Below are 26,768 nucleotides of genomic sequence, written 5' to 3' on the forward strand. Positions count from 1 at the left end.
TTGTATTTAACCCTTTATCAGATTGAGAGAGTTTCCCTTCTTTCTAGTTTGCTGAGAGATTTCATCATGGCTAAATACTGAATTCTGATAAATACTTTTTCTCCTTTTTCCAATTACAACTGAGCATTACATTGACTGACTTTTAAATGTTAAAACAGCGTTACATTTATTACACGACTACTTCCCATTTGTTCCTGATCTAATATCCTTTTTATATACATTAGGTTAGATTGCTAAGATTTTGTTAAGAATTTTTGTTATGTTTTAAAAATATTCTGCTGTAGATTTCTTTTCATGTAATATCTTTGCTGGGTTTTTTTTTTTTTTTGTATTTTTCTGAAGCTGGAAACGGGGAGAGACAGTCAGACTCCCGCATGCGCCCGACCGGACGGGGATCCACCCGGCACGCGACGCTCTGCCCACCAGGGGATGATGCTCTACCCCTCCAGGGCGTCACTCTGTTGCGACCAGAGCCACTCCAGCGCCTGGGGCAGAGGCCAAGGAGCCATCCCCAGCGCCCGGGCTATCCTTGCTCCAATGGAGCCTTGGCTGCGGGAGGGGAAGAGAGAGACAGAGAGGAAGGAGGGGTGGGGGTAGAGAAGCAAATGGGCGCTTCTCCTATGTGCCCTGGCCGGAAATCGAACCTGGGTCCCCCGCACGCCAGTCCGACGCTCTACCGCTGAGCCAACCGGCCAGGGCCTATCTTTGCTGGTTTTAACTGAGCATTTATAAGCCTCATAAAGTAAGTTGAAAAGCGTTTCTTCTTGTATTTTCTTAAAATAGTTTGTATAAAATTGACATTATTTTCCCTTAATTGTTTAATAGGATTTGCCAATGAATCCATTTGGGTCTAGAGTTTTATTTGTGGGAAAGATTTTAATTATGAATTAAATTTCTATAATGAGTATAGATTAATTTAAACATGCTATTTTGTGTATGTGTACGTATATGTATCAGCATTCATGACTTGTGAATTATAAGTAATTTGTTCAAGTCATCAAATTTGTTGCCACAATGCTTTTTATAGTCTTCATTTATTTTTGTCTATAGTGTATGTAGTGATGTCTCCTCTTTCAATGTTGATATTGGTAATTCGGTACTTACCCTCATTTTTCTTGCTCAGTTTAGCTAGAGAATCACCAATTCTATTGATCTTTCAAAAAAAACTTGTTTTCATTGATTTTCTGTTTCATTTTAGCTTTTATCTATTATACCCTTTGTTCTCTTTGTGTATTTTCTTCTCCCCCCCCTTGTTTCTGAAGGTGAAATCTTATTCTATTAATTTTAACCTTTTTATTTGTAATATAAGTGTTGACAACCATATGTTCTTCTCTAAGAATCACATTAGTTAGATCCTTTATTTTTTGATATATTTTATTTTCATTATCCCTCGGTTCAAAATATTTCATCATTTTCTCTGTGATATCTTCTTTGATACATGGTTGATTTTAATTAAGGCTTATTGTTTAATTTGGAAAATTGTTCAAACACACTTTGGGAAACTATTAAATCAATTCTTATTTAAATATAGGCTATAAGAGATGCTTGGAATATAAAGCATGGATAGAGGATAGCTTCAGGAATGGGTGAATAATACACTCTCATATGATATCCATGTAAGGATATAGATTAGATGGATATAGGTGTAGATATATAAACTCTCGTATTATAAATCTAAGCAAGGTAATTTTAACTAGATTTTGATTGATAAGGTCATCTTTAAAAGACTATTCATAGTAGTATTGTGAGTACGTCGTCTTTTAATTTTATTAAAGCCCCTTCTCCCCCCTACTAGGTATCAAAACAGTAAAAGATTCTGTATTATTTTTAAATATATTAAGAATTAAGTGTGTTATCATATAACTGTTTTTAATTAACCTTGAGCTTGAAACTAGGTTCCCCTTCCCCCTTCCCATGAGTACACTTTTATAAAGCAGTTCAAACAAAAGCATCCATCACTAATAGGACCTTGCCAGAATCTGTTAGCTACTAGTTCTGCTGTTTCTAACTCTGCCAGCATTTTGTCAGTCACTTTTAAAAAGTTACTTATTTGTAGAAGTCTGTAACACCTAGGCTGACTTTTTTACAGAAACACTGTGAGATTAGGAAGCATAAATTCGAGGGAACTGATGATCTTCCTCCCTGGCAGTGGCTACAATTACTCTGGAGCAATCAAAATCAGACCTAGATATACCGCCTGCCAGGCTCTTATCCTCAAGAACTTTCTAAGTTAGAAGCAGTGGTGGGTTGTCAGTTTGAGGCTGCAGAGGAATGGCATGTGTATTCAAGCCAGAACACCTGAGTTCAAATCCTTTCTGGGCCACTCAACTGCAGGTGACCTTAGGCAAGATGTGTGATTTCTCTGGGCCTTGATTTCTCCATGTGTAAAATGGAGATAATAATAGTTCATACATCACAGCATTGCTGTGAGGGTTTAATGAGTTAATATTTGCACTTAACAAGTCCCTGGGGACACTCCATAAGGACTACAGAAGTATTAACTGGTACTGCTATAGCTCTGAACAAGCGGTAGCTTAAGAAACTCTTGAAAACTTAAGTAATCTTTAAGAGGCTGAGTATGACTCTATTGTCAGGACCTCCAAAAAAGTCAGAGGTGGGATCATCCTCAGGGTGAGGCTTCATTTCACATATGCTTTAACCAAGATGGAAACGGAAAGATCCTGGGCCGTGTTTTTCAAAGAGCAGAAGATCAATTTGTTGTTTGGCCTGTGGTTTGTTCTTGGGAGAATAATAAATAAGGTCATAATCATGGACTTTGAACAGCAAATCAGATGAGCTGACTTTCAACCTCTTCCACGTAATCTCAAGAAGCTATAGCAATTTTAGAGGCAACTACCCAGTTTCTAAGCTGTGTTTGGAATGAAAAAAAAGTCAGACACTAAAATTCACTAAACTATACTTTTATTGTTGATTCTTTATATTCAAAGAGATATTATTATGGTCACTTCTGTGAGTTTAGTTAATTTTTGCTGCTTTCCACATTATAATTTTATGAGTTCTCTTAAGGGAGTTTCAAATGATTTCATCAATCTTGGTCTGTGCCTTTAATTTATACAGTGGAATTTACTTGTTCATTGGTATGAGTAATTTTCAGTATCTTGCCAAACTCCCTGTGGCAACTGAAAAACAAGTTGCATATATTAAATTTTTTTATGTTTGTGTGCAGTGCAACAAAACAATTTATGCTAAAAACCCAACTTTATTGAATTATAGGCATTTACATAACTAATTCAAAGATACTTTTCTTTCTGTAATTAAGAAAACAGTATTGACCTATATATTTTGCAGACAAGTAGAAGAACAAAGCATTTCTTATGACTATAATCATTTCCCATTTCACTTTATTGTTATTTATGTTATTTTATCTCCCTAATCTAACAAAATGTTTTACATATCCTTCTGCCCATCTTCCACAACTTACATATATTTGAAGCTTGGTCAACATTTGCAGGCCACTTATATTATTTCATGTACTCAGATGATGCTTTAAAGCTCAGCTCTGTGAAGATCATCCCCATCAGTTTCCAGAGTGTTGTGAAAACTCTTCATTAGTTTAGAACATTCAAAGTGGCCATATATTAAAAGCACACTGTTGCCATTGATTCCCCTTTGCCCTGGGGACAGCTGACGAGATTCTGGAGTCCACCCATTGGTGAGCCCCGCTAAGAGCAGATTCCTCTAGCTTGCTTGGGCAGCAAGCTTTAGGATATGATGTATCCTTCGTCAGCAGCTTTTTCTGGCTCTGCTAATTGGTGCTGAGTGTGACCATCGATGTGCCTTAGTGTCTGCACATCTATTTCTGCCACCAGCTGCAGAGCACATAACAGCTGGTGGCAGAAGTAAGGGGTATGGGAGGCGTTCACCTTGCAAGAGCCCAAGAAGCTCTGCTGTCGTCGAAGGTGAGGCTGCGGACACAGATCCATTAATCCATCTCTAACTTCTGTATCCACATAGATGCACACTTTAGTCCTTTTGTGGCTGCCACATCTTTTGCAACGGACTCCAGTTCACATTCAGGCTCTCACAATGCATGCTCCTTCTGCAAATCAAAGGTGCAGCATATTGCTGTGCAAAATCTGAGTGGGTTAGAAGTCATTGTTCTCACCGCAAGAAAACTCAACATTATCTCATCCTGGACAGAAAAGCTTGGGTGTTTTGTTTATTTATAATTTCTTCCTATGGTAGGATTCTGAATAGTTGTAAGAAATTGTTTTTACATTTTTATATCTCATTTATTTTGTTGATAATAACTATATAGAGCTCAACCTTTCCATAAAAAATATGAAATGATTTTATGTGGAACTTTATGCAAATAATTATTTAAATCACTTCTAAGATTTTTCTATTTTATTTTTAACATATATGTAATGCAAAAGATGCATACATGAGTATTTTACTAAGCTTCAGGGAGGCTTATCATTATTTTCTATGACATAACCTTGAAAAATTTGGTAAGTACCTTCCAGTAAGAGTTTCCGGTGGCTCCCACGTGTGCAAGATTCTCTGAAGTGCTTCCAAAACTGGACACGAGGCCTTTCTGCTGACTCTAGCGTGCAGATCACTTAGTGTCAACAATAAAATACTACAGTAATAAAATTTCACAAGATCCCATTAAATGGGATTATGTACAACGTTTACACTGGGCTAAGCACTAGACTGATAAAGTGATCAACAGACACTTCAGGTGTCTTCAAGTTCACCCACCGTGCCAATTGCCTTGGACAAAAGAGTTACCCAGCGTTTTCTCCATTAAGACTTAAGAGACTTCCTTCTTCCTCCCTGCGAGGCGAGCCAAGGGGCTGGTCTGGGGAAGCAGCCCATCCCCATCCAACACATCTTCCCCGTTCGTCTGGGCGGCTTGGGGGCGCACCACGCCCGGGTCTCCAGGCTTCGCTGAGCTACCATCCTGCGCCATGCCCGGCTCTGTGGACACAGCGGGAGGGCCCCGGGCCATCTCCTCCAGCTTTCTCTGCAGGTGGCCAAAGGAGGTACGGGCTGAGGCCGGGGCCAGCGCTCCCGTCCACCACTCGATCGCCTTCCAGGCCCTGCGCCCTAGGGCGTGGCCGCGCAGAGACCTGAGCCGAGCAAGTCCAGGGGAAGGGGGGCCGCGCCACCTGGGCGGTTATCCTGGAGCCGCTGCCATCGCTCCCTTCCCCCAGTCGCCGGGGGTGTTTATCTTCGCTTCTGCTCCACTTTTCCTTTCGCTTTTCTTTTCGCCGGGGGGGGGGGGGTTGGGGCTCCCTGGGTTCACAGCGCTCAAGGGAACCCCACTTCACTCGCTCGCTGTCGCCGCAGCCCAATAGGGACGGGAGCCGGGAGCCGCTACCCCGCCGCGTTGCCTGCCGCCCCCCACACCGCACCCCGACTCCGTGGAGGTACTGAGCTCCGCTTCTCTGCTTTGGGAAGAGAGGTGCTGGCAGCTGACAGCCCGACACAATTTCTGCCCCAAAGTCCCCGCCTCGGCCCCTCCCAGCCCCAGCAGGACCCACCCGTCTCCCCCGACCGGCTGCCGGCCGGCAGCCCGCCCCGCCCTTTTATGGGGAACACTTTCCCCGCGCCTTCAGTTTTCGCTTGCGCCCTGTGCGGACGCTTTTCCAACCTTTCTGGCCCTTTACTTGCCCCAGGGGCTCTTCTCGCCATCCAGAGGCGCGCAGCTGGCTTGCGCGCTCGCCCGTCCCCCGGCTCCACTGCGCTGCCACCTTCGCGTTGCCGGCACCGGGCGAGACTGCAGGGCGGGTTGGCCGCAAGCAGGGACGCGCGCCTGGCCACCCGCGGGCTCGGAGAAGACTGGGTCTGGCGGCACAAAGCGCTGAATTTCTCACCTAATTGAGCTCATTAAGTTCAAGAAAGGTACCGCAGCTCCCCGCTTCTTCCCTGCCCCCTTCCAGACTCGGTGCCGGCCGGTGCACTCGTGTGTGTTGTGAGCCTGCGCGCGCGACTACCTTTGCTGGCAAAATCAAATTACCCTCCTTTTCTCTGATCAGGACCCTTGACTTACCAAGGGAGAGGAATTTGCGGGAATGGCCACTTTTTGGCAGTCAGCCCTGGGTCTGTATTATTGGTTCCAACCCTGGACAAGACACTTGTCGCTTAGAAAAGCAGTATTAGAAACTTGTGAGACATGCACGAGTCTTGTATTGCGATCGAATCCTTATTCAAGGCGGCTTTAAATGAAAATCCAGTTGATTTTTTCCGGTGTTCTTGAGACTGCATGGTGTGAGTGGATACAGTTTATTCGAATTTAACTATGTGATTCCATGCGTTTAAGCAGAGTTCGTTCACGTCAGCGTGTGTATAAAGCAAGGTTATTCTTCATGATGCTTATAGCAGATTCTTAAAGGGTGAGTCAGAAGTTTTGAAACTGGAAGTGAAGTGATTGTCACTCGCTATTATTTTCGATTGTGTTTTTTGTAGCTGCTCTCCTTTCTTTTATTAAATTTATTGAAGGGACGTTGGTTAATAAAATTATATGGCTTTCAGGAATACAGTTCTATAATACAGCTACTTTTTAATGTTATGATACTTTTAATGGCATCAACTGGTAGCTGATAGGCATCTTCATCGTGTCGGCGTGCCTGGAGAGGCTTTATTGACTGGACTGAACAAACAGGTCAGGTCTGCATGGTTACAGCATCCTGCTGTGCAGAAGCTGCAAGATGCGCTGTGGATTAAATTTTAAACTCCTGTTCTTTTATTTTAAAAAGCAGTTTCAGTGGGCATGGTGAACTTAAGGAGAAGTTAGTAAATAAAGAACATAAATATATGTAAAGGAAAGGACTGAAGACAAAGCAATAACCATTTTAGATTTTAAAAGTGATGAAAAAATTTTCATTTTACTTCACATAGTTCAGAAGTCTCAGAAAATTCTGAAGGTTTATGATAGTGTTTTAATGTCATTGCCTTAACATTCTCTCTCGGTTTGGTCTTCTTCAAGTTTTGGTTGTACTCAGAGCAACCTTCCCTGCAGTGACATCTGCTTTGGGACAGAGTGAGGGGTTTTGGGGTGGCCACTGGTTGAGAAGCTGTAATGGGCAGTGTTTCCATAATTCTTCTCAGCTTTTTAGATGGCTCTTGGACCCAAAGCAGCTTTTAAAACATTTGAATTCATGCTGATGTGGCTTGGGAACTCCAGAACCTGATTTGAAGCCATACTTCTGAAATTTGGAAGTTTCCTATAGATTGCTAGTGGGTTTAAGAAAGACAATGTGATGCTTTTTGTTTTAATTCATAAGATTCATATATAAATGTCCACAGCTGTATCACAAAACATAATATTTGTCAATGAAATGGATGCTTATGAATTTCTTTGGAGGATGGGGAAAAGTTAGATGATTGAAGGATATTAAACCCTAGAAAGTTCTCCACCTCAGGTTTGCTGGCTCTGAGTAGACCTCAGGAAGTCTGTGAGTGAGACCCTGAAATCTGTGTCTCAGTGGATTTTTCTGAGGAAAATACCTGTAATTCTAATCAACTTTTTAAATGGGTCTTGGACCTAAAACACTTCTTAAAAGATTTTAAAATTTGGAAGACTGTCCTATTTTTATTTCTATACTTGCTGTTAAGTTTTGTTCATTATGTAACCATTCCTTTGAAGGTTAAGTAATGATAACACAGAGTACTGTCTTTGGACCCACAGCTTGAATTAGGGAAAATAATACTAGCTAATTTTTTGAGTTCTTATCATACGTTATTCCAAGAATGTATGCATTTTTTTCATTGTCCTAATAAACTTACGTGGTGGTAGTTTTATAGCTGAGGAAATGGAAGAATAGAGTAATTAAATAACTTTCCCAAAGTACAGCTAGAAAGTGGTACAGCTTGGATTTGAACCCAGACAGATTTGATCACTGGTTTTTAATAAAGGATATTTTTTCTCCATAGAAATACTTCCCAAAAGTTGACAGTGATAATCAGCCACTGTTTCATTTTGATACAGTGTTATAATGACAGAGTGCTGTGTTTACTGCAGTGCTTATGTGGTACTTACATTATTGACATTGTTAATGATGAATTTAAAGATAAACTTTACAGCCAAATAATATTCACATGAGTGTCTGTGTGTTTGGTTCTTTAGAAAAATTTCTTTTATGGTTCCTGAATGAGAATATTTTTCTAATTTGTACCAGTTTTTGCTGGCAGAGTTTGATAGATAGTGGGCAAATGTGGATTCATCTATATGTTTTATCTATCTATCGATCTATCTATTCATTCATCCAAGCAGAAGCCTGGGAATTAGGGCGAAATCAGGACAGGGTGCTTTCCTATTATATCTCAGCTAGGTGGTAGAGTCAGCTTTTGGGAAGTCCCCCCTTTCAGAAGGCTTCATGGTATGAGAATTGGCGAGAAGCCAGCTTCTTTCTTTAGCTCAGTAGTAGCTCTTGGATTAGTTTACCCCGCGATTACAGATTACTGCATGAGACTGTTAGACTGAACTTTGCTCAAGTGCTTGCTGCTACCTTATTTGATGGATTGGGGGTGGGGGAATTCCATAGGAGAGTTGAGATAACGTTTGGAGTTGTATCTAGTCATGGACTGTGTTTTCTGCTAAGTATTCCATGGTGAATTTTACTAATGAACTATTTATAACTATATAACTATTGTATTTATTACTTTGTTTTGTTTCAAGAAATGGTATCATTTTTTTTAAAAAAATGTTATTTAGTGCTAGAAGTCAGAAGTAGGAAATCAGAGGTTTTGATCTCAGTTCAATTCAGCAATTCTACTTGTATACATTTTCTATCAGGAGGCAGAGTGTTTGTTTGCATATGTTCTCCAGTGTTTTGCCTCAGATAAAGGAATTGAAACTGAAAATGATTGTAGAAGAGGAAAACACGGTGGTTAAAAGTTTGGAGGGGAAGCTCTACTGACCACCAGTGACACACCCAGTGATTGCTTACATCACTTCCTTCTCCTCACTAGGCATCTTGCTCAGAAGCTGCCTCATAGAAATTTGAGAGACGGAATGCCCGTTGCAGAAAGTTAACACTGACTTCTGAAGTATGTAAATATTCCTTAATAGAACATTTTATAGTTAGGAATTCTGCAATATAGTTTTCCCATTTCTTTGCTCTCCTTCCTCAGTGACAAAAATAAGTACTATAAGAATTTAAATTGAATTCTCAAATAGTTTTATTGTTAAAAACTGTTCTTTATGTTACTCTGAGAATTATTAGTGTGCGGTTAGCCAAAGAACTCATGGACTTACGGTAAGAACTTGTTAGACATAAAACTAAACTGTGGCCCTGGCCGGTTGGCTCAGTGGTAGAGCATCGGCCTGGCATGTAGGAGTCCAGGTTCGATTCCCGGCCAGGGCACACAGGAGAAGCACCCATCTGCTTCTCCACCCCCCCTTCCTATCTGTCTTTCTCTAACCCCTCCCGCAGCCGAGGCTCCATTGGAACGAAGATGGCCCGGGCGCTGAGGATGGCTCTGTGACCTCTGCCTCAGGCGCTAGAATGGCTCTGGATGCAACAAAGTGACTCCCCAGAGGGGCAGAGCATCGCCCCCTGGTGACCATGCCGGGTGGATCCCGGTCGGGCGCATGCGGGAGTCTGTCTGACTGCCTCCCCATTTACAGCTTCGGAAAAATGCAAAAAAAAAAAAAAAAAAAAAACCAAAAAAAAACCCAAAAAACTAAACTGTGCTGGAAGTGAAGAGCTGTATAGATGCAGACATGGGCAGGGGTTGGTACCTACACTTGCATTAGAGAGGGTTGCTCTAACACAGTGGTAGTCAGCCTGGTCCCTACCACCCACTAGTGGGCGTTCCAGTTTTCATCGTGGGCTGTAGTGGAGCAACTAAAGTATAAATAAAAAGATAGATTTAACTAGAGTAAGTTGTTTTATAGAGATTTATTCTGCCAAACTTAGTGAAAATCCGACATAAAATACTTGGTAAATAATTATTATTATATGCGTTAACTTGCTGTAACTGCTTTATAAATTTTATATAGTAAAGTTACTTCCCTACTTTATAAATCACCATTACTGTGGAACCGGTGGGTGGTCAGGAAATTTTACTACTAACAGAGATACAAAAGTGGGCGGTAAGTATAAAAAGGTTGACTGCCCCTGCTAACATCAGTGTTTCAGGTTGCCTGACACTCAGCACCCCGAGGGGACAAGGCGCAGGGTAAGATTCTGGATGGGGAGCGAGATGCCTTCTTTTCGTAAAATGGGAGAAGGGTGACTCTGAAAGGGGAAGAGGGAAAGGAGAACTTGCTAGAAATCTGATTGCCTCAGGCACATTTCAGGCACATCACTCCTAAAAAGGGGTTTCTATGGACATCGTGGCTCTGGAAATTGGTTTCTTGAAAACTCCTTAGGCCCATGCAGACCTTGAAAAGTCCTAGGTTTCCCCAGGAGTGTCTGTCCTTCACTTGAAAGATCTCTCATCCAGTTCATGCTTACTGTCCATCCCCCACCCTTGGTTTCTGGATTACTGTGGGTGGGGATTGGACAGTGAAGGACAGAGTCTGGCTGTTAGAAGGGCTTCCTGCTTAAAGGGGCAGGGCCTGGGAATAGGGTCCAGCTGGACTTGGGGCTTGGAGAGCCTCTGCACCTTGGTGTCTTCCAGCCTCAGCTCCCGTCACACTTCCTCCGAGCTCCAGACTCTTGCTCTTCCTTGTCACTCCATGTTGGCCTTTCTGCGTCCTGTTCAGAATGCTCTCCCTCTATAACAGGGGTCGAGAACCTATGGCTCATGAGCCAGATGTGGCTCTTTTGATGGCTGCATCTGGCTTGCAGACAAATCTTTAATAAAAAAAATAATAACGTTAAAAATATAAAACATTCTCATGTACAGTGTGTCCATAAAGTCATGGTGCACTTTTGACCGGTCACAGGAAAGCAACAAAAGACGATAGAAATGTGAAATCTGCACCAAATAAAAGGAAAACTCTCCCAGTTTCATACCTATTCAGTGCAGTTTGATGTGGGCTCATGCACAGATTTTTTAGGGCTCCTTAGGTAGCTATCCCGTATAGCCTCTACAGACTCGTCACTGACTGGCCTACCAGAACAGGGTTTCTCTACCAAACTGCCGGTTTCCTTCAACTGCTTATCCCACCAAGTAATGTTATTCCTATGTGGTGGCGCTTCGTTATAAACGCACCGATATTCACGTTGCACTTTGGTCACGGATTTGAATTTAGCGAGCCACAGAACACACTGAACTTTCCTCTGTACCGTCCACATCTGAACTGGCATGGCCGTGGGCTGCTCTGCTGTATACACGGTGTTACGTCATCATCTGTGCATGCGCACATGCTGCCACATCATCCTACAGAAACTGGAAGGGTTTTCCTTTTATATGGTGCAGATTTCACATTTTTATCATCTTTTGTTGCTTTCCTGTGACCTGTCAAAAGTGCACCATGACTTTATGGACATACTGTATTATAATCCATTCATTTCCTACCTCTCATGTTCATGGTTGCGGGTGGCTGGAGCCAATCACAGCTGTCCTCTGGGACAACACCAAATTTTTATTGGATAATGCGTAACATACACGGGTCGTTGTATGGCTCTCACGGAGTTACATTTTAAAATATGTGGCATTCATGGCCCTCTCAGCCAAAAAGGTTCCCGACCCCTGCGCTATAACTTCTGTTGCCCCTTCTACTGCCCAGAGTGAACAATTTTCTCCCTTATGTAAATTCATTTTACTTTATAAATACAGCAGTGCTTGCCTGCATTCCCCTATAACAGCTTTCATTTCTGTAAAGTCCTCTTACTATTATGTCTCCACAGTTACTTTTTAAATACAGATAGGATAGTGTGTCCCCCCAGCCAAGGGCTGGTCACGTAGTTGAGTTGTATTGACTTCAGTGAGAGTGAGTTAGATCATTCAACAGCCTGACAGCTAAGCAGAGGAATGTACAATATGCAGAAAAATATATAATACAGCAAAAAGAATGATAAACTATTATGATAAAAGCAGTACTTTAGGAAATTTGGTCTAGGGTAGGATTTCTTGAGGAAGAAAAGCAATTAGAGATGAGGATTCGTGGTTGTCTCTCGGCATGTCGCCTTCCTCCTGTCATCTGCCCAAGGACATAGCTCTAATCATCCATTCTTTCTCTCCTCCATCGCCATTCGTCTCTCGTACGGGTCTCTCCCATCACTATGGAGCCATGCTATATTTTTCTCTTTTAAGGAAACCCAACTCTCTTGACTTTATGTTTCTCTCCAGCTACTGCCTGGTTTTCCTGTCCCTGTTTCATGGAGAGTTTTCCAAGTCAGCTCTATTCCTTGTCTCCAATTTCTCTTTTCATATTCTTCTTGAACTGGTCCGGCTGTGGTCCCCACGGCTCCACTAAAAATAGACTTGGAGGGACCAAGAACCCCCGGGCTAAAGGGAATGGGCAGTGCCTGGTTCCTTCCTGAGTGTCCCCAAAGAGTCGTGGGTTTCACTTGCAGGCCACCCCCCTCTTCTTATTTCCTTTTACCCCCCAGCACCTATTTGTCCTCTTTGCTGGTTTTTCTTCTCCTTAACCTTTGAAATCTAGGAACCCGAGGGCCACAGCCCCTAAGCCTTTTCTCTCTGTGTCCTCACTCCCTCCATGCTCTCATTCAGTCTCATGGCTTTCAGTGTCTCCCATACTCATGATTTCTAAATTTATACCTCCAATCGTGACCTCTCTCTGAACGCCAGACTCAGAGAGCCAACAGTCTTTTCAGCATCCCCGATCGGGTCTCTAGCACTCACGGGATTCCTGACTCAGCTCCAGACCGCTTCTCCCACCGTCTTCCCCATCCCCATTTCTTCAGGTGCGGAGACAACCAGTGCATCTGGGAGTTGTCGCATGCGTCTCTTTTTCTCCCACCTCACATGAACCTTCCACGAAGGCACTGAGCTATGCCTGCAGACTGTTTCCCATGCTGACCTCTCACCCCCTTTACTGTGCCAGCCGTGTCCCAGCAGTTGCTCTCACACCTCGTGGTATTATTTTAAGAGTCGGTCTCCCTGCTGTTGCACGTCATCCCCACCTGACCCCCTTCTCTCTATAACCCAGGAGCCAGAATGTTTCACTTCACCTGTTTCCAGTTACCTGCCCTGCCTGCATTAAATAACAAAAACAAGCAAACCCACCCAACAACAAAACCCACCTTTGAAACCAGTGACTTACAAAAGCAATAATTTATTTAGCTGTCATTATTTTGAGATGGGGTTACCCTCAGTGACTGGGTTCCGTTTAGGTTTCAGGGGATGAAACGCTCAAGGATGACACATTCAGGGTTTCATCACTCATATATCTGGCACCTCAACTGGGCGGGCAGGAAAGTTCAAGTCTGAGTCTTTCTTCTTTGTCCATGAGATAGAGCCCTTTGAGAAGGCTGCTTCCTATTCATAGAGAGTTAGGAATATAAAGACCTTTTGTGATCTCCCTGTTGTTTGGCTTGTGGTACTTTTTTTGTTCATTTGCTTTTTGTTTTGTTTTCTGTATTTTTTGAAGTGAGAAACAAGGAGGCAGACAGACTCCCACATGTGACCGACCAGGATCCACCTGGCATGCCCACCAGGGGGCAATGCTCTGCCCATCTGGGGCATTGCTCCATTGCAGCAGGATCCATTCTAGCGCCTGAGGCAGAGGCCATGGAGCCATCCTCAGCGCCCAGGCCAACTTTGCTTCAATTGAGCCTTGGTTGCAGGAGGGGAAGAGAGAGACAGAGAGGAAGGATAAGGAGAAGGGGTGGAGAAGCAGATGGGAGCTTCTTCTGTGTACCCTGGCCAGGAATTGAACCCGGGACTTCCACACACCAGACCGATGCTCTGCTGCTGAGCCAACTGTCCAGGGCTGGTGGTATTTTTTTAGTACAATTTTTTTTTATAAACCTTGGGGGCTTCCTATAAACTTTACTGAGGTTCATTCACTTAGAAAAAGACACGTCCATGAAACTCTGAAGACAGGCTCCTCTTTGCTTTGGCTGCAAGTCAGAATGCTGTAGGAGAAGCCCTGGGCGTCTTCAGAGATGCTTCTGTCCTGCTGGCAGAGTCTGTGAGGCACTACGTCTTAAATCCTCTGAGAGCATAATGAAGGTTGTTTTTTTTCAGCTGCACACTTGAATTGATCTTTAACCTGAACACATGGTGCTAATAGACTCTGGATTTTATCTTTGCCCTAAGACTACTTCTTTCTTTGAGAATCTATTGCTGCCTAGACAGGCAAGCATGGCAATAAGTTTTATTTTCCTACAGACTAAGTACTGGGTGGAACGATTTTCTCTAAATTCTGCCTGAACACTTTAGTTCATCTTTCTCTTCCTGTAATTAATTCTAGGCAGCTAAATGAAGTCAGTTATCAAATTTAGGAATCTTTTTTTTTTAAATAATTTTATTTTTTTAATGGGGCGACATCAATAAATCAGGATACATATATTCAAAGATAACAAGTCCAGGTTATCTCGTCGTTCAATTATGTTGCATACCCATCACCCAAAGTCAGATTGTCCTCTGTCACCTTCTATCTAGTTTTCTTTGTGCCCCTCCTCCTCCCCCTTTCCCTCTCCCTTTCCCCCCTCCCCCCATAACCACCACACTCTTATCAATGTCTCTTAGTTTCACTTTTATGTCCCACCTACGTATGGAATAATGCAGTTCCTGGTTTTTTCTGATTTACTTATTTCACTTCGTATAATGTTATCAAGATCCCACCATTTTGCTGTAAATGATCCGATGTCATCATTTCTTATGGCTGAGTAGTATTCCATAGTGTATATGTGCCACATCTTCTTTATCCAGTCATCTATTGACGGGCTTTTTGGTTGTTTCCATGTCCTGGCCAACCAGGTCCACAAGTTCATGAGATACATTTCCTTAATTCTGGATTACTGCTGGTGACAGCGTTGCCAGACGTCTTGCTACTAGATAGCATGTGTTGCCCTCTCTCCAGTGTCTGATAATATATAATTTTGTCGGTGCATTTCTAGCCTTCGTTACCCTTTGATACCCTTCAGGCGTCTCCCCACCACCTGGCTTCATGTCAATCTCTGTGTCATTACTTAATTGTTATGTAATAAACTACACCAGACTTTAAGGGTACAAGGTAAGAACAATTTCATTTCCCATCTTAGACATTTGGAGAGAAAACAGAGGCTTGTCTCCACTCCACAATGTCTCAGCTGGTATGACTGCGAAGGTCAAGGACTGAGATGACTCATGACATCGAGTAATCTATATGGGGCCTCAGTTCTGGCTGGTGGCTGAGTCCTTCTTTCTCCTCTCTTTGCTGTTCCTCAGGCTCAGCTGAGCTGTCTCACAGCATGATGGCCTCACGGTGGTCAGACTCCTTACATAACATCCAGCTTCTACAAAAGAGGAAGTGGGAGCTTCAGATGCTCTTAAGAGGCTTGGGTATGGACTTCCTGGACTGTCACATTTGCTTCATTCTATTGGGAAAAGCAAGTCAGAAGGTCCTCCCGGAATCAGGGGGCGAGGACGTTGACCCCATCTCTTGATAGGTGGTGTGCCCTGTTTGTTGATGGAAGGAAGGCGTTGACTGAGTGCACTATCTTTTGGGAATTTGCCACACATTGTGGTCCTATTTAAACATGAAGTCATGCCACTCCTCTTCTCCCACTGCCTTCTCACTTCACTTCATTAAAAGCCAAATTCCGTTGCAATGAGGCCCTAAGCTACTTGTACCTCTATCGTTTCATCCGCTACTTCTCCCTTAGATCGCCAATTCAGCCACATTGATGACCTTTCTCTTCTCAACCATACTGCTCTGGCTTTCTGTACGGGTCTTTGAACTTGGTGTTCTCCCTTTCTAGAATACTGTTCTCTCAGGTCTTAACTCCTTCAGGTGCTGGCTCAAATACCCCTTCGGGCGAGGCTTTCCCTGACTGCTGTCCTTCAGACCCCACTGCCACCAGCACGCTGGACCTAGCCTCGTCTCCGCACGCCTGTAATTATCTGACATCCACCCATTTTTTATAATGCCATAGCCCAAACTCTTGGAATCAGATATGTTTAACATTCATATTTGTTTTCATATTTTGGAAAGGTAATTGTTATAGACTGAATTGTGCCAATTCATATGTGTAAACCCTAACCCCCAATGGGACTGTATTTGAATAAAGAGCTTTTGGGAGGTAATAAAGGTTAAATGAGGTTATACAGGTGGGCCCCTACTCTGATAAGGCTGGTGTCTTTATAATGAGAGGAAGAGATAGCAAGGGTGGACATGCACAGAGAAAAAGCCATGTGCAGCCAAAGTGAGAAGGTGGCTGTCTGCAAGCCGAGAAGAAAGAACTCACCAGAAACCAACCTTTCCAGCACCTTGACCTTGGGCTTCCAGCCAAGATCAAGTTTCTTGATTAAGCCACCCTGTGTGTGCTGTTCCGTTACGGCAGCCTTCGCAGAGCAGACTAACACAGTGATAGGATGCCTTTCATGCACACCGTGCAACGGTCAAGCTGATTCAGGTACCTCCCCAAAAGTGAACTAAAAACTAATTATAAATAGTCTTATGTCAGTTCAGTCCATGTTTGGTTAACCTATGAATTAAGTGAAACTTTTCGTTCTTACAGCCTTTTTAAGATTTTCAGATAGAGACTTACATACGTTTTATTTGATTCTTTGTTTAATCACTGCCTTTCCCCATGAAAACATGAGCCACAGGAGAGCGTGTAGTTTTGCTATTTTGCCCATTGCTACACTTTCATCATCTGTCAGTGCCTAGTATATATGGTCGTCTATGATAAATATTTGTAGAATGGATGTGAAATATTGGTGTATGTATGCTAAGGGTAATGGGGAAGGGAAAGAAGAGTTGTTTCAAGGAAGATCAAATTTATTTATTCATTGAATTGGTTTGTTTCCTTCAGCAAGATAAGTTTGAGTGCCAAGTATGGGTCAGACACTCTTGTAAATACTTGATTGACTTTGGTTTGGTGGGAGGGGCAAAATGCAGAGAGAGTCCTGGTGATTTCCAAGCTTTTAATCTTGGAAAAAGAAACATTGTAGGAACAGATACTGATTACTGCAAGGATGTGGGGTCAGCCACTGAAATGAATGAACTTGATTTTACAAATAGCCTATTGAGAGAAAAGTGGAACATACAGCTACCTATGTTTTGTAATTTATTGGAAGTAGTGGACTGAAGATTGGGTGAGCTACTTATGCAAGAGATTTTGGCTTGTGAGTTAATAGTAAAAAATTTATTGACTGAAGCAACTGTCAGAGTATTTCGTCAAGAGGCAAATGCACACATAAAAGTTTTGGAGTCAAATAAGAAGACCAGAGGGGCTGTTATGTGACTGTGTTGGGCACTCTGAAAGAAGAAATGCTCAGGAAATGTCTTCAAAAAGATGTTGGCCAGTGTCTAGGTCTTCAAAAGAAAATGTTAGACTTTTCACACCTTTAAGTCCTTGCTTGCCTGTCATAATTACTCTGTCTGCTGCCCTCATGATGGGTTTTATATATCGCATATGCCTATTTTTATATATTCATCTTTTCATTCTTTTTTTTCTTTTTTTCTTTTTAGTGAGAGGAAAGGAGGCAGAGAGACAGACTCCCACATGCTCCTTGACTGGGATCCACCCGCCAAGCCCACTAGGGGGTGATACTCTGCCCTTCTGGGGTGTTGCTTTGTTGCTCAGCAACTGAACTCTTAGTGACTGAAGTAGAGGGCATGGAACTCATTCTCAGTGCCTGGGGTGAACTCGCTCTAATTGAGTCATGGCTATGGGAGGAGAGAGAGACAGAGAGAGAAGCGAGAGGGGGAGGAGTGGAGAAGCAGATGGGCTCTTCTCCTGTGTGTCCTGACTAGGAATTGAACCCAGGACATCCACATGCTGGGCCAATGCTCTACCACTGAGCTAGCCGGGGAGTGTTCATCATTTTTTAAAATTAGTATAATTGACATAAAACGTTACGTTAATTTCGGGTGTGCAACATAATGATTCAGTACTTGCACAAATGTCAAAATGATCATCACAATAAGTTCAGTTAACTAACATTCATCACCGCACAGGATTACTCAGCTTTTTTTTTCTTGTCATGAAAACTTGAGACTGACTCCCTTAGCAACACTGAAATACACAAGACAGTATTGTTAACTATAATCGTCATGTTGTAAATTTGTTCCTTTTGACACCCTTCATCCATTTCACCCACTCCCAGTCCTGCTCCTGGCAACCACCGATATGTACTGTGTACCTATTAGCTCACTTAAAAACTATATATCCATCTTTAAAGAGTCACTTCTGTATAAAGTTCTGGCAAAACCCCAGCTTTACCACCTCCCTGGGCCCCTGGAAATACTGACCACGTCCCTCTTTTGTGTTCTTGCCATTTGATTGATACTTTTCTAATACGATGTGCAGTATTTTACAATATTGACTTGTGGGGTAAATGATAAAGGTGGTACTAAGGATGGCAAGAACAAGAGGGTGGAGTTGGAATGGCTGAAGCTTGGGAAACATTGTGTCCTTATGTGCCTAACACCTTGCCCAGCACATAGTAGACCTTAAATAATGTTATTCTTATTGTCAGTAATGATCACATGTTGCTGAGGGGTCAAGTAATAAAAGGTTCTGAGAAAAGAAGTTTGACTAGATTTGATTGGAAATAAGCCATCAGTGATCACAAAGCTCTGGCAAAACATTCCCAGTATATTCAGAGAAGAAAAACAGAATTGTCTCAGGGCCAAATTTGGGCCAGGTTACAAATAAAAACCTTACATTCATTATTAGGATGATGGTTATGAGCTCATTAGATTAGCATGAACTTTATAGAACTAAAAAAAAAAAAAAAAAGGACCGTTTAACATTTTGTACCAGTTGTATTTTTGATGGTTTGATTTTATAAATTGCGAAGTAAATTCTTCTGTAAATGAAAGGAAATAAAAACAGGGTACAGTTTATTCTCTGACTTCCTTCAAATCAAAATTGTTTCATCATCTTAATTGTATTTACCAAGTGTTTTGAAAAAAATTTCAATAGGCAAAATAGAAGAGAGAATTTTGTAAAAATAGTTATATAGTTGAATGCCTCTTCTCTTGAGAATCCAAGAGAACAAATATACAGTCATAACAACATTACTTTGTCACTTTAAAATATGCAATAATCCCAAATGACAGATTAAAAATATCTATAGCTTCTACTCCTCACTGTTTTGTGAAGGTCCTCTAAAACTCCAGACACGTGACTTTATGACGGCTTTTCAGATTTAATATTGAGGTACTTTTCTTTTAAAACCTTGACCTTTCTTTCTTAATTCAAGGCACCTGACTCTCAGCCTCCAACGTTTATAAAACATTTGCTTCCAGATCTGTGGGTTTGAATACAGGTTGGCTCTCAACAAACCACAGGTCTCCTAACAATACAGAGTGGCCTGATCAGGCGATGGCACAGTGGATAGAGCATCAGCCGCGGATGCTGAGGACCCAGGTTCGAACCCCGAGGTTGCCAGCTTGAGCACAGGCTTATCCAGCTTGAGCACAGGCTCACCAGCTTGAGTGTGGGGTTGCCGGCTTGAGCGTCGGATCATAGACATGATCCCATGGTCGCTGGCTTAAGCCCAAGGCTGCTGGCTTGAGCAAGGGATCACTCACTATGCTGTAGCCTCCCATCAAGGCGCATATAAGAAAGCAGTCAATGAACAACTGAGGTGCTGCAACAAAGAATTGATGCTTTTCATCTCTCTCCCTTCCAGCCTGTCTGTTCCTGTCTCTCTCTTGCTAAAAAACAAACAAACAAACAAAAACACCCCCCCAAAAAAAAAAAAACACCAATAGCCGACTAAAGAGCCCATACTGTGGTATTCTAGGTTTAAGAAGTCCACGACTCTGCTTTTCCAATACCTTGTTCCCCAAGGATCCTTCCCTGTCTTTTGCTGTAGGTCTCCTTCTATCCATTGACAGTGATGGGATGTGCAATTGCTTAGATCTGAAGTATAGACTTGGGCAGTTGTGTTGCCAGTTTTCAGGTTCTGTGTGCCCCACAGTCCAGGCCCGGAGGCCCAGACAGCAAGTCCCAGTCAAGTTAACGTGCAGTGAAGCTGCCTCTCCACTCCTACCTCTCATGGAAGGTGAGAACGGAAACAAGACACAGCAACCTGAACCTCCTTTCCATCTCATCCTCCACTTCTGGGTCCTGAGTTTCTGGCTCTGGGCTGCCAAGCTGAGATACAGTGCCCTTCTCTAGCCCAGGGGATTGTCATAGACTTGGCATCATTCCTGAGCATGGCTTGGCGTTCCACAAACCACCTTATTTCTCTGGAACCCACAGGGAGGCTTTCCAACAAGAGAGACAGATGCCCTCCAAAGAGAGAGACAGCTGCCCTTGCCAGTTCTTCATCTCCCCAGGAACTGGGACTAAGTGCTATCCCTCTGCCCACCTGACCCTTCCACGAAACAGAAGCTGTGTAAATATATGATTACATTTGCCATTATGCTCATCAGGGCACCCTGACAAAGGTCTGAGTGTGAACGCACGAGTGTGGCGGTTAGTGACAGTGAGAAGGAGATTGTGAAGCTTCCATCTTCTCCTTTTTCCGCGGTAGGAAAGTGGTGACTGGGCTGCAGTGAGTTGGGAGGAAGCAGGGTTGTTTTGGAGCAGTTGTGGATGGCATGCTTACGTTAGTTGTTGTGACCTTGAAAGTTGCTGTATGGAGTTAAGTAGATTGCATTCTAGAAGCGTTTTGCTGGTCGTGCTGGCATTGATGCAGGATAGTTCTATCTAAGATCCGAAATGAAAGCAATAAAAAATCTACTAGTACAGCCTTTCAGTTATGGTCCATATATATGGGGCTACATAGCTCCTCCCTGGCCTACTGTAACCCTGGATTTTAGAGCTACGTTGACCTCTTTGGAAACTGAAGCTAGTACGTAGAGACAGCACCATGCGTCCCCCTTGCCTTGTGCTCCCTGTTCACTGGATGAACTACTAGTGAAGAATTAAACTGGGAGCCCAACATACATGGCCAACCCCAATTTTACCTCTGTGTTCTCTTCTGGAAAATTAGGGTGATTAGACTAGAGAAATTCCCTCAGGTGTCAAATCTGTTGGTTCTGAGGCTTAACACAAGATAGGTGAATTTACTCATATGCTGATGACCAATCTGTGACCTTCATAGATGTATGTAGGCACTGGGAAGGACTCCAGACATGGTCCAGCCTAGCCTTCTTATTTTAAAAATAAAGACACTAAGGTTAAAAGACATGAAGTACCCTGGTAAGGTTGCATAACTATCTAAAGACTGAACCAGGACCAGGGCCCAAGTCTCTAGGCTTCCAGAACACTCCATGGTTTGGGGAAGGTTAAGAAGGCTCCCAATGTCAGCAAAGAGTCTTCACTCTCATTATTACATGCACTACAGTTTTGGAATGATAACGTGCTCATCATGCATAGAATAGAAAGATGATAGTCTGCATGGAGTCCTGTACAAGACAAGACGGTGAACACCACCACCATTGTTTACACAAGTCCACATCAATAGAAATGAACGTGGTCCAGGCACAGGATAATGACACATTTCTTTTTCTTCTTTTTCCAAGTGAGAGGAGGGGAGATAGACAGACTTCCACAGGCACCCTGACCGGGATCCACCTGGCAACCTCTATCTGGGGCCATGCTTGCAACCAGGTTATTTTCAGAGCCTAAAGAAGAGGCTTTATGGAGCCATCCTCAGCCCCTGGGGCTGAGGCACTGGGGCCAGTGGAGCTGTGGCTGTGGGAGGGAAAGAGAGAGAAAGAGAGGAGGAGGGGCAGGGGTGGAGAAGTAGATAGGATACCGACACATTTAATGTTAGTTGCCTGGAAGGCTATGTTCTATAACTGAATGGAGATAACTTTCAATGTAGTCTAACCTACAAGACTGTCCAATTTCCTTTGTCCCCACTCCATGTTTGTCAAAGACTCTCCTTATTAGTAATTTTGTCATTTAAGTAGATAGTGCAGCCTCAGTTATCTAAGGATGGCTCTTGTGCAGGGAGCGACCACTACATTTAGCCACAATACCTCTCCATGCCCCCTTCTAAAAACGCCCTCCAAAGTACACCCAGTAGAAAAGGTCAAAATCTTTAAGACTGTGACAAATGTGTCATCTTACAGAAGGAAGGGGGCACATGATGAGGTGTTTGATGATATCTGTCCAGCCCATTTTCTTTGTATAAAAACTGAGGTGCATGAGAAAGGAAAACAGAGAGCAAAGATTAGGAAGAAGAAAGGTACAATGGTCTATTCATAGTAGTTGTTTTGGGAGCTACTATTTAAGCAAAGACGATTGAATGAGACCAGTGAAAGAGGAGATAAAGAATGCAAACTGTCTCATAAGCCAGGGGCCGGCATTCTGGTAGCTGTGTCCCAGATACTCAGACACAGCCCTGGGGGAGAAGGAAGGACCAGCAATGTTGTGACAGCCAGGGAAAGGAAGGCAAACAATCACCGGGACCACACGGTGACTCAAGAGTCCATGCACCCAACCAATTGCCAAACAAAGCACATGAATAGAGACAGTACACCTCCCAGCAGCTTTAGAAGCACTATTGCTTTGCCACACAGACTCGAGAAGCTCCAGTCACTTGTCAGGAAACGGCCAGGCAAGCGGTGCTTTAGAAACCAGACCTAAGGGGCTTCTACAACAGATTTGTGGCCTCTGGGTTGATTCAGAGATTCCAAGTTCAGGGTAAATCACTTGATACATTATATTAAGAAGCCCAGTATTTGGAGTGGAAAATACCAGAGGTCTCATCAGTGGGAATAATTAAACACTGGAAGAATGACAACCTACTCTAGTGAAACTGTCTGCAGACAACGTAGTAAGAGATTTTGTGCTCTAAAGTACATCTGTGTTTAATAAAAGATCAGCTTTGCCTTAGACTTTTAACTCAGTTGTCAGTGTTATTTCTGAGGATTGTGGTAGTCGTTCGTTCCTCTGCTTCTGTAAGGGATGGGTGAGAAGCAATAGAGATGTTCGAATCCAGTTATTTGTCGGCAGGGGGTGTGCAATATAATGAAGCTGTCGCTGTCGCTGATAGGCCATTAACAGCAGGTAGTAAGAAATGTGCATCACTACAGGTTGTCATACGGCATCTCATGCTACAACAGATGAGGGATGTCTTCCGTGGCAGCACCAAGCAATCATATGGAGATTGGAGTCATTATGGCTGCTATAAATCATAACATACATTTTAATAGTTAAACAATTATCTATAGTGGCAATACTGGAAAATTGTATGGTAATGATTGGCTGATTTTTACGAAGGAGAGTAATTTTTATGGCGATCTTTTTATATAAATAACCTGAACAGTTCAAAAGAAGGAAATTCATTTTAAACATGTACTTTGTATTGGTTCGTTCATTTGTCTTTAACTACAAATCTTTAAAGGGTCAGAAAGTCACCAAAATAACTTTCCATCTATTTATATTTTAGAGTTAAAAATTGTATATGTTTAGTATTCCTATTACATGAAGATGTTACATAGTAGGACCAAAGTGGCCATTATTAAATGTAGTTCTTTCTAGTTTTCTGTTGTCGGAAGTCACAAGTTTATAAGGGATAAAAGGAAAATGCTGCCTTCTTCTTGAAGGGCTGATACTACAAGTCTTCTCTCCCTTCTCTCTATCCCATCTCATGGTATTGTTTCTTTACCCACCCACTTATCTCTCTTGCCCCATCATGACTTTTATATTCTTTGAAACTTAGCTCAAATTTATCAGCTATAAAAACCTGACCTTGACTGACCTGGTTTTCTGTTCTGCTGTGCTAGGCTGTGCCCTTTACATGGCCTTCTGACAACCTTTCTCTTTGTGAGAATTTTAAAATTCTATCAAGGGGTATGTCTTGTTAACTAAATTGTTGCAAATCAAAGTATTAAAATGTTTGTTTTCAGTAGTTGATCCAAGAAAGACTTTGCACCAGGATGTAAGTCAGTCGCATCACATACACACGTTTGGTTCACCTGACACTTTTTTTTTATAGCAAGACTCTCCTGAAGAAGAAATGAGTGCAAGTTTAATTCACTGTACAACTTATACTCACTCCTTCTTCAGGGAAGTCTTTCAATAGCACTGAAGTACGCTGTAGGGATGTTAATGGCCATGTTTCCTTTTGTCAGTCCTATGGGAGGGATGGAACAGCCTGACTGAGGGACCAGGTGGCTGGTTCACGGTGAGGTGTGTCTTCACAGCGGTGATCATCACTAATAAGAGGTAACACTGTTGAGTGCTCACTGTATGTCAGGACCTGTTCTGTGGAGTTTACATGAATGAGCTCGCTTGAACCTTACAGAGACCCAGTGAAGTAGGTACTCTCACATTCTCCCCACTTTGCAGATAGAGAAACTGCGGCCCCAAGAGCTTAATTAATTTCCCCTAAACCTTAATGTTAGTCAGTGGCTGCGTCAGACTTCAAACCCAGATCTGTTTGAAACAAGTACCTAGGTTAGTGTTGTGCCACAGACACTTCTGCAGCAATGAAAATGGCCTGTACAGGCTGTGTCCAGAACGGTAGCCAATAACCACGTGTGGCTTTGAGTGCTTGAAATGAGGCTGGGCCAGCTGAAGAAGTGAATTTCCAGTTTCATTTTATTTTAATTAACTTAGGTTTAGATTTACGTCACCACATATGGCTAGTAGCTACTAAATTGGACAGCCCAGCTCCGGAGACTCTTTGAATGTTGCAGACTGTAAGGTAATGGGGAAACCAAGCCAGGAAATACATTGATAGAATATGCTATTCTTTCTCCATTTCTAGAGTTTCCCTGGATCCCACATTAAAAAAAAGTGTCAAATTTGTTGCCGTATGAAAGTAGTAAGATTCAATTAAAAAAATGAATTAGTGACTGCCTCCTCTGCTCAGGCTCTGTACTAGGCTTGGAACAATCTAAATAAATGAGCTGTGGTTTGTCTCAAGGGGCTCAGAGCCCAAGTAACTCTGACGAATATGTTATTTTTTTTTCAGAGTTTCTTCATAGATGATTGCACAAAGAATTCAAACCTCTGCTGTCTAATACTTTGCAATGTTTTGCCTTTAATTTTTAATATTTTCTTAACAATCATAGACTATTCATTTTTGTTCCACAATAGACCTATTGATGCAAACTCTGAAATGTTCTGGGACCACGACTTTATAATCCATTTACAATGATCCATTTGCAGGAGTGTCATATCCTATAGCATTCTGGTCATTTCCAAATATTTGTCTAATCTATTTAAAATCCCAGTCTCGTCTCCATATGTTCCCCCAGTTCAAGTTATAACTGTGTTACTAGACTCCTAGGGGGAGGGGGTGTGGTCCACATTTTCATGTCTTCTAGCCTCTTCCTTCTGGTTCTAACTGTGAGGAGTTGGGGACTGAAAGGGTGGCATAGGGCAGAGGGGCCAGATGTCTCCTGACTTAACTAGGCCATCCTCTGTCGGTTGTTGCTTCTTTTGCTGGCTGCCAGTAACTAAGCTTTGATACCTTCTGCATGGGAGAGTTCCACAGCTGGCCTCTCCTATGGGACGTGCATGTGAGTCCTCCCCATGCATGTGAGTCCTCCCCATGCATGTGAGTCCTCCCCATGCATGTAGTGGCCTCCTCACACATGTAGTGGCCTCCCCCTGGCCCTCTGTGGGCAGTTAGGCTTAAATTCCCCTGCTGGTGCAGCTCACCAGATCTAATGATCTAAGTCCCATTGCAGGGGGACAGGCTTGATCACAGCTTTGCTGGCTCAAGCACTGAAAACAATCTTATACCTTTTTTCATCATCTCTTTTTTTTGTGTGTCAGGTAAGTTTGAAAACAAATCAACAATCCCATGAACTGATATAAAAGCCAGCCAAGGAACAAGATGCTAGTTTGTATTAATCATCTCAGCTGCCATAAAAAATACCATACCTGGACTTCTGGACATTGGGAAGTCTAAGGTCAAGGTACCTGCCGATTCAGTTCTCTGGTGCGGACTCTCTTCCTGGATCGCAGATGCTGTCTTCTCACTGTGTCCTGACATGGTGGAGAGAGGGAGAGGAAGGGAGCTCTCTAGTGTCTCACTAATCTCATGAAGAGGGCTCCACCTTTGTGACTTCAGTTAGGCTTGATCACCTCCCAAAAGCCCTATTTCCAAATACCATAACGCTAGGGGATAGAGTGTCAATGTGAGAATTTTGGGGAGACATAATTCAGTCCATAACACAGTCTCTCTTGTGTCCAGCCCCATAGCCCTTCCAATAATGTCCTTGGCTGGTGATTTCGATCATTGCCTTTCCTGTCTCAGTATTTTCATCTCCTGTATGTGGACAGGGGATGGAGTCTTGAAGTAGAGTTTTGGTGGTTTGTAAGTCATAGATACAGTGAGGGTCTGCTGACCTCTGAGTTAGCCCTGGAGCAGGTGTCTGACCATAGCTCTGAAACTCTTTCTACAATGTGGGCCAACCTAATAATGCTTCTTCTTTTTTTTTTTTTTTTTGTATTTTTCTGAAGCTAGAAACCAGGAGAGACAGTCAGACTCCCACATGCGCCCGACCGGGATCCACCCGGCACGCCCACCAGGGGCGACGCTCTGCCCACCAGGGGGCGATGCTCTGCCCCTCTGGGGCGTCGCTCTGCCGCGACCAGAGCCACTCTAGCTCCTGGGGCAGAGGCCAAGGAGCCATCTCCAGCGCCCGGGCCATCTTTGCTCCAATGGAGCCTCGGCTGCGGAAGGGGAAGAGAGAGACAGAGAGGAAGGAGAGGGGGAGGGGTGGAGAAGCAAATGTGCGCTTCTCCTATGTGCCCTGGCCGGGAATCGAACCCGGGACTTCTACACGCCAGGCTGACGCT

The 26,768-nt window shown here is 43.1% G+C and overlaps 1 protein-coding gene across 7 annotated transcripts in view; it reads left to right on the forward strand.

The window, feature by feature from the left end:
- Positions 1–4,204: 4,204 nt before the first annotated feature.
- Positions 4,205–26,768, forward strand: part of IL15 (interleukin 15) — a 66,526-nt gene continuing 43,962 nt past the window's right edge. The window contains exons 1-2 of one of the 7 annotated variants that reach the window (XM_066385617.1): positions 4,205–5,396; positions 5,646–5,871. The gene's annotated coding sequence lies outside the window, so the exon portion shown is untranslated. Of the gene's footprint in view, positions 5,397–5,582; positions 5,872–8,946; positions 9,019–15,852; positions 15,929–26,768 lie in introns of those variants that run through there. The other 6 variants (XM_066385627.1, XM_066385637.1, XM_066385644.1 and 3 more) reach the window with 6 other exon arrangements.

This window comes from Saccopteryx leptura, chromosome 1 (genome assembly GCF_036850995.1).
Source record: "Saccopteryx leptura isolate mSacLep1 chromosome 1, mSacLep1_pri_phased_curated, whole genome shotgun sequence".
NCBI classification, from domain to species: domain Eukaryota; kingdom Metazoa; phylum Chordata; class Mammalia; order Chiroptera; family Emballonuridae; genus Saccopteryx; species Saccopteryx leptura.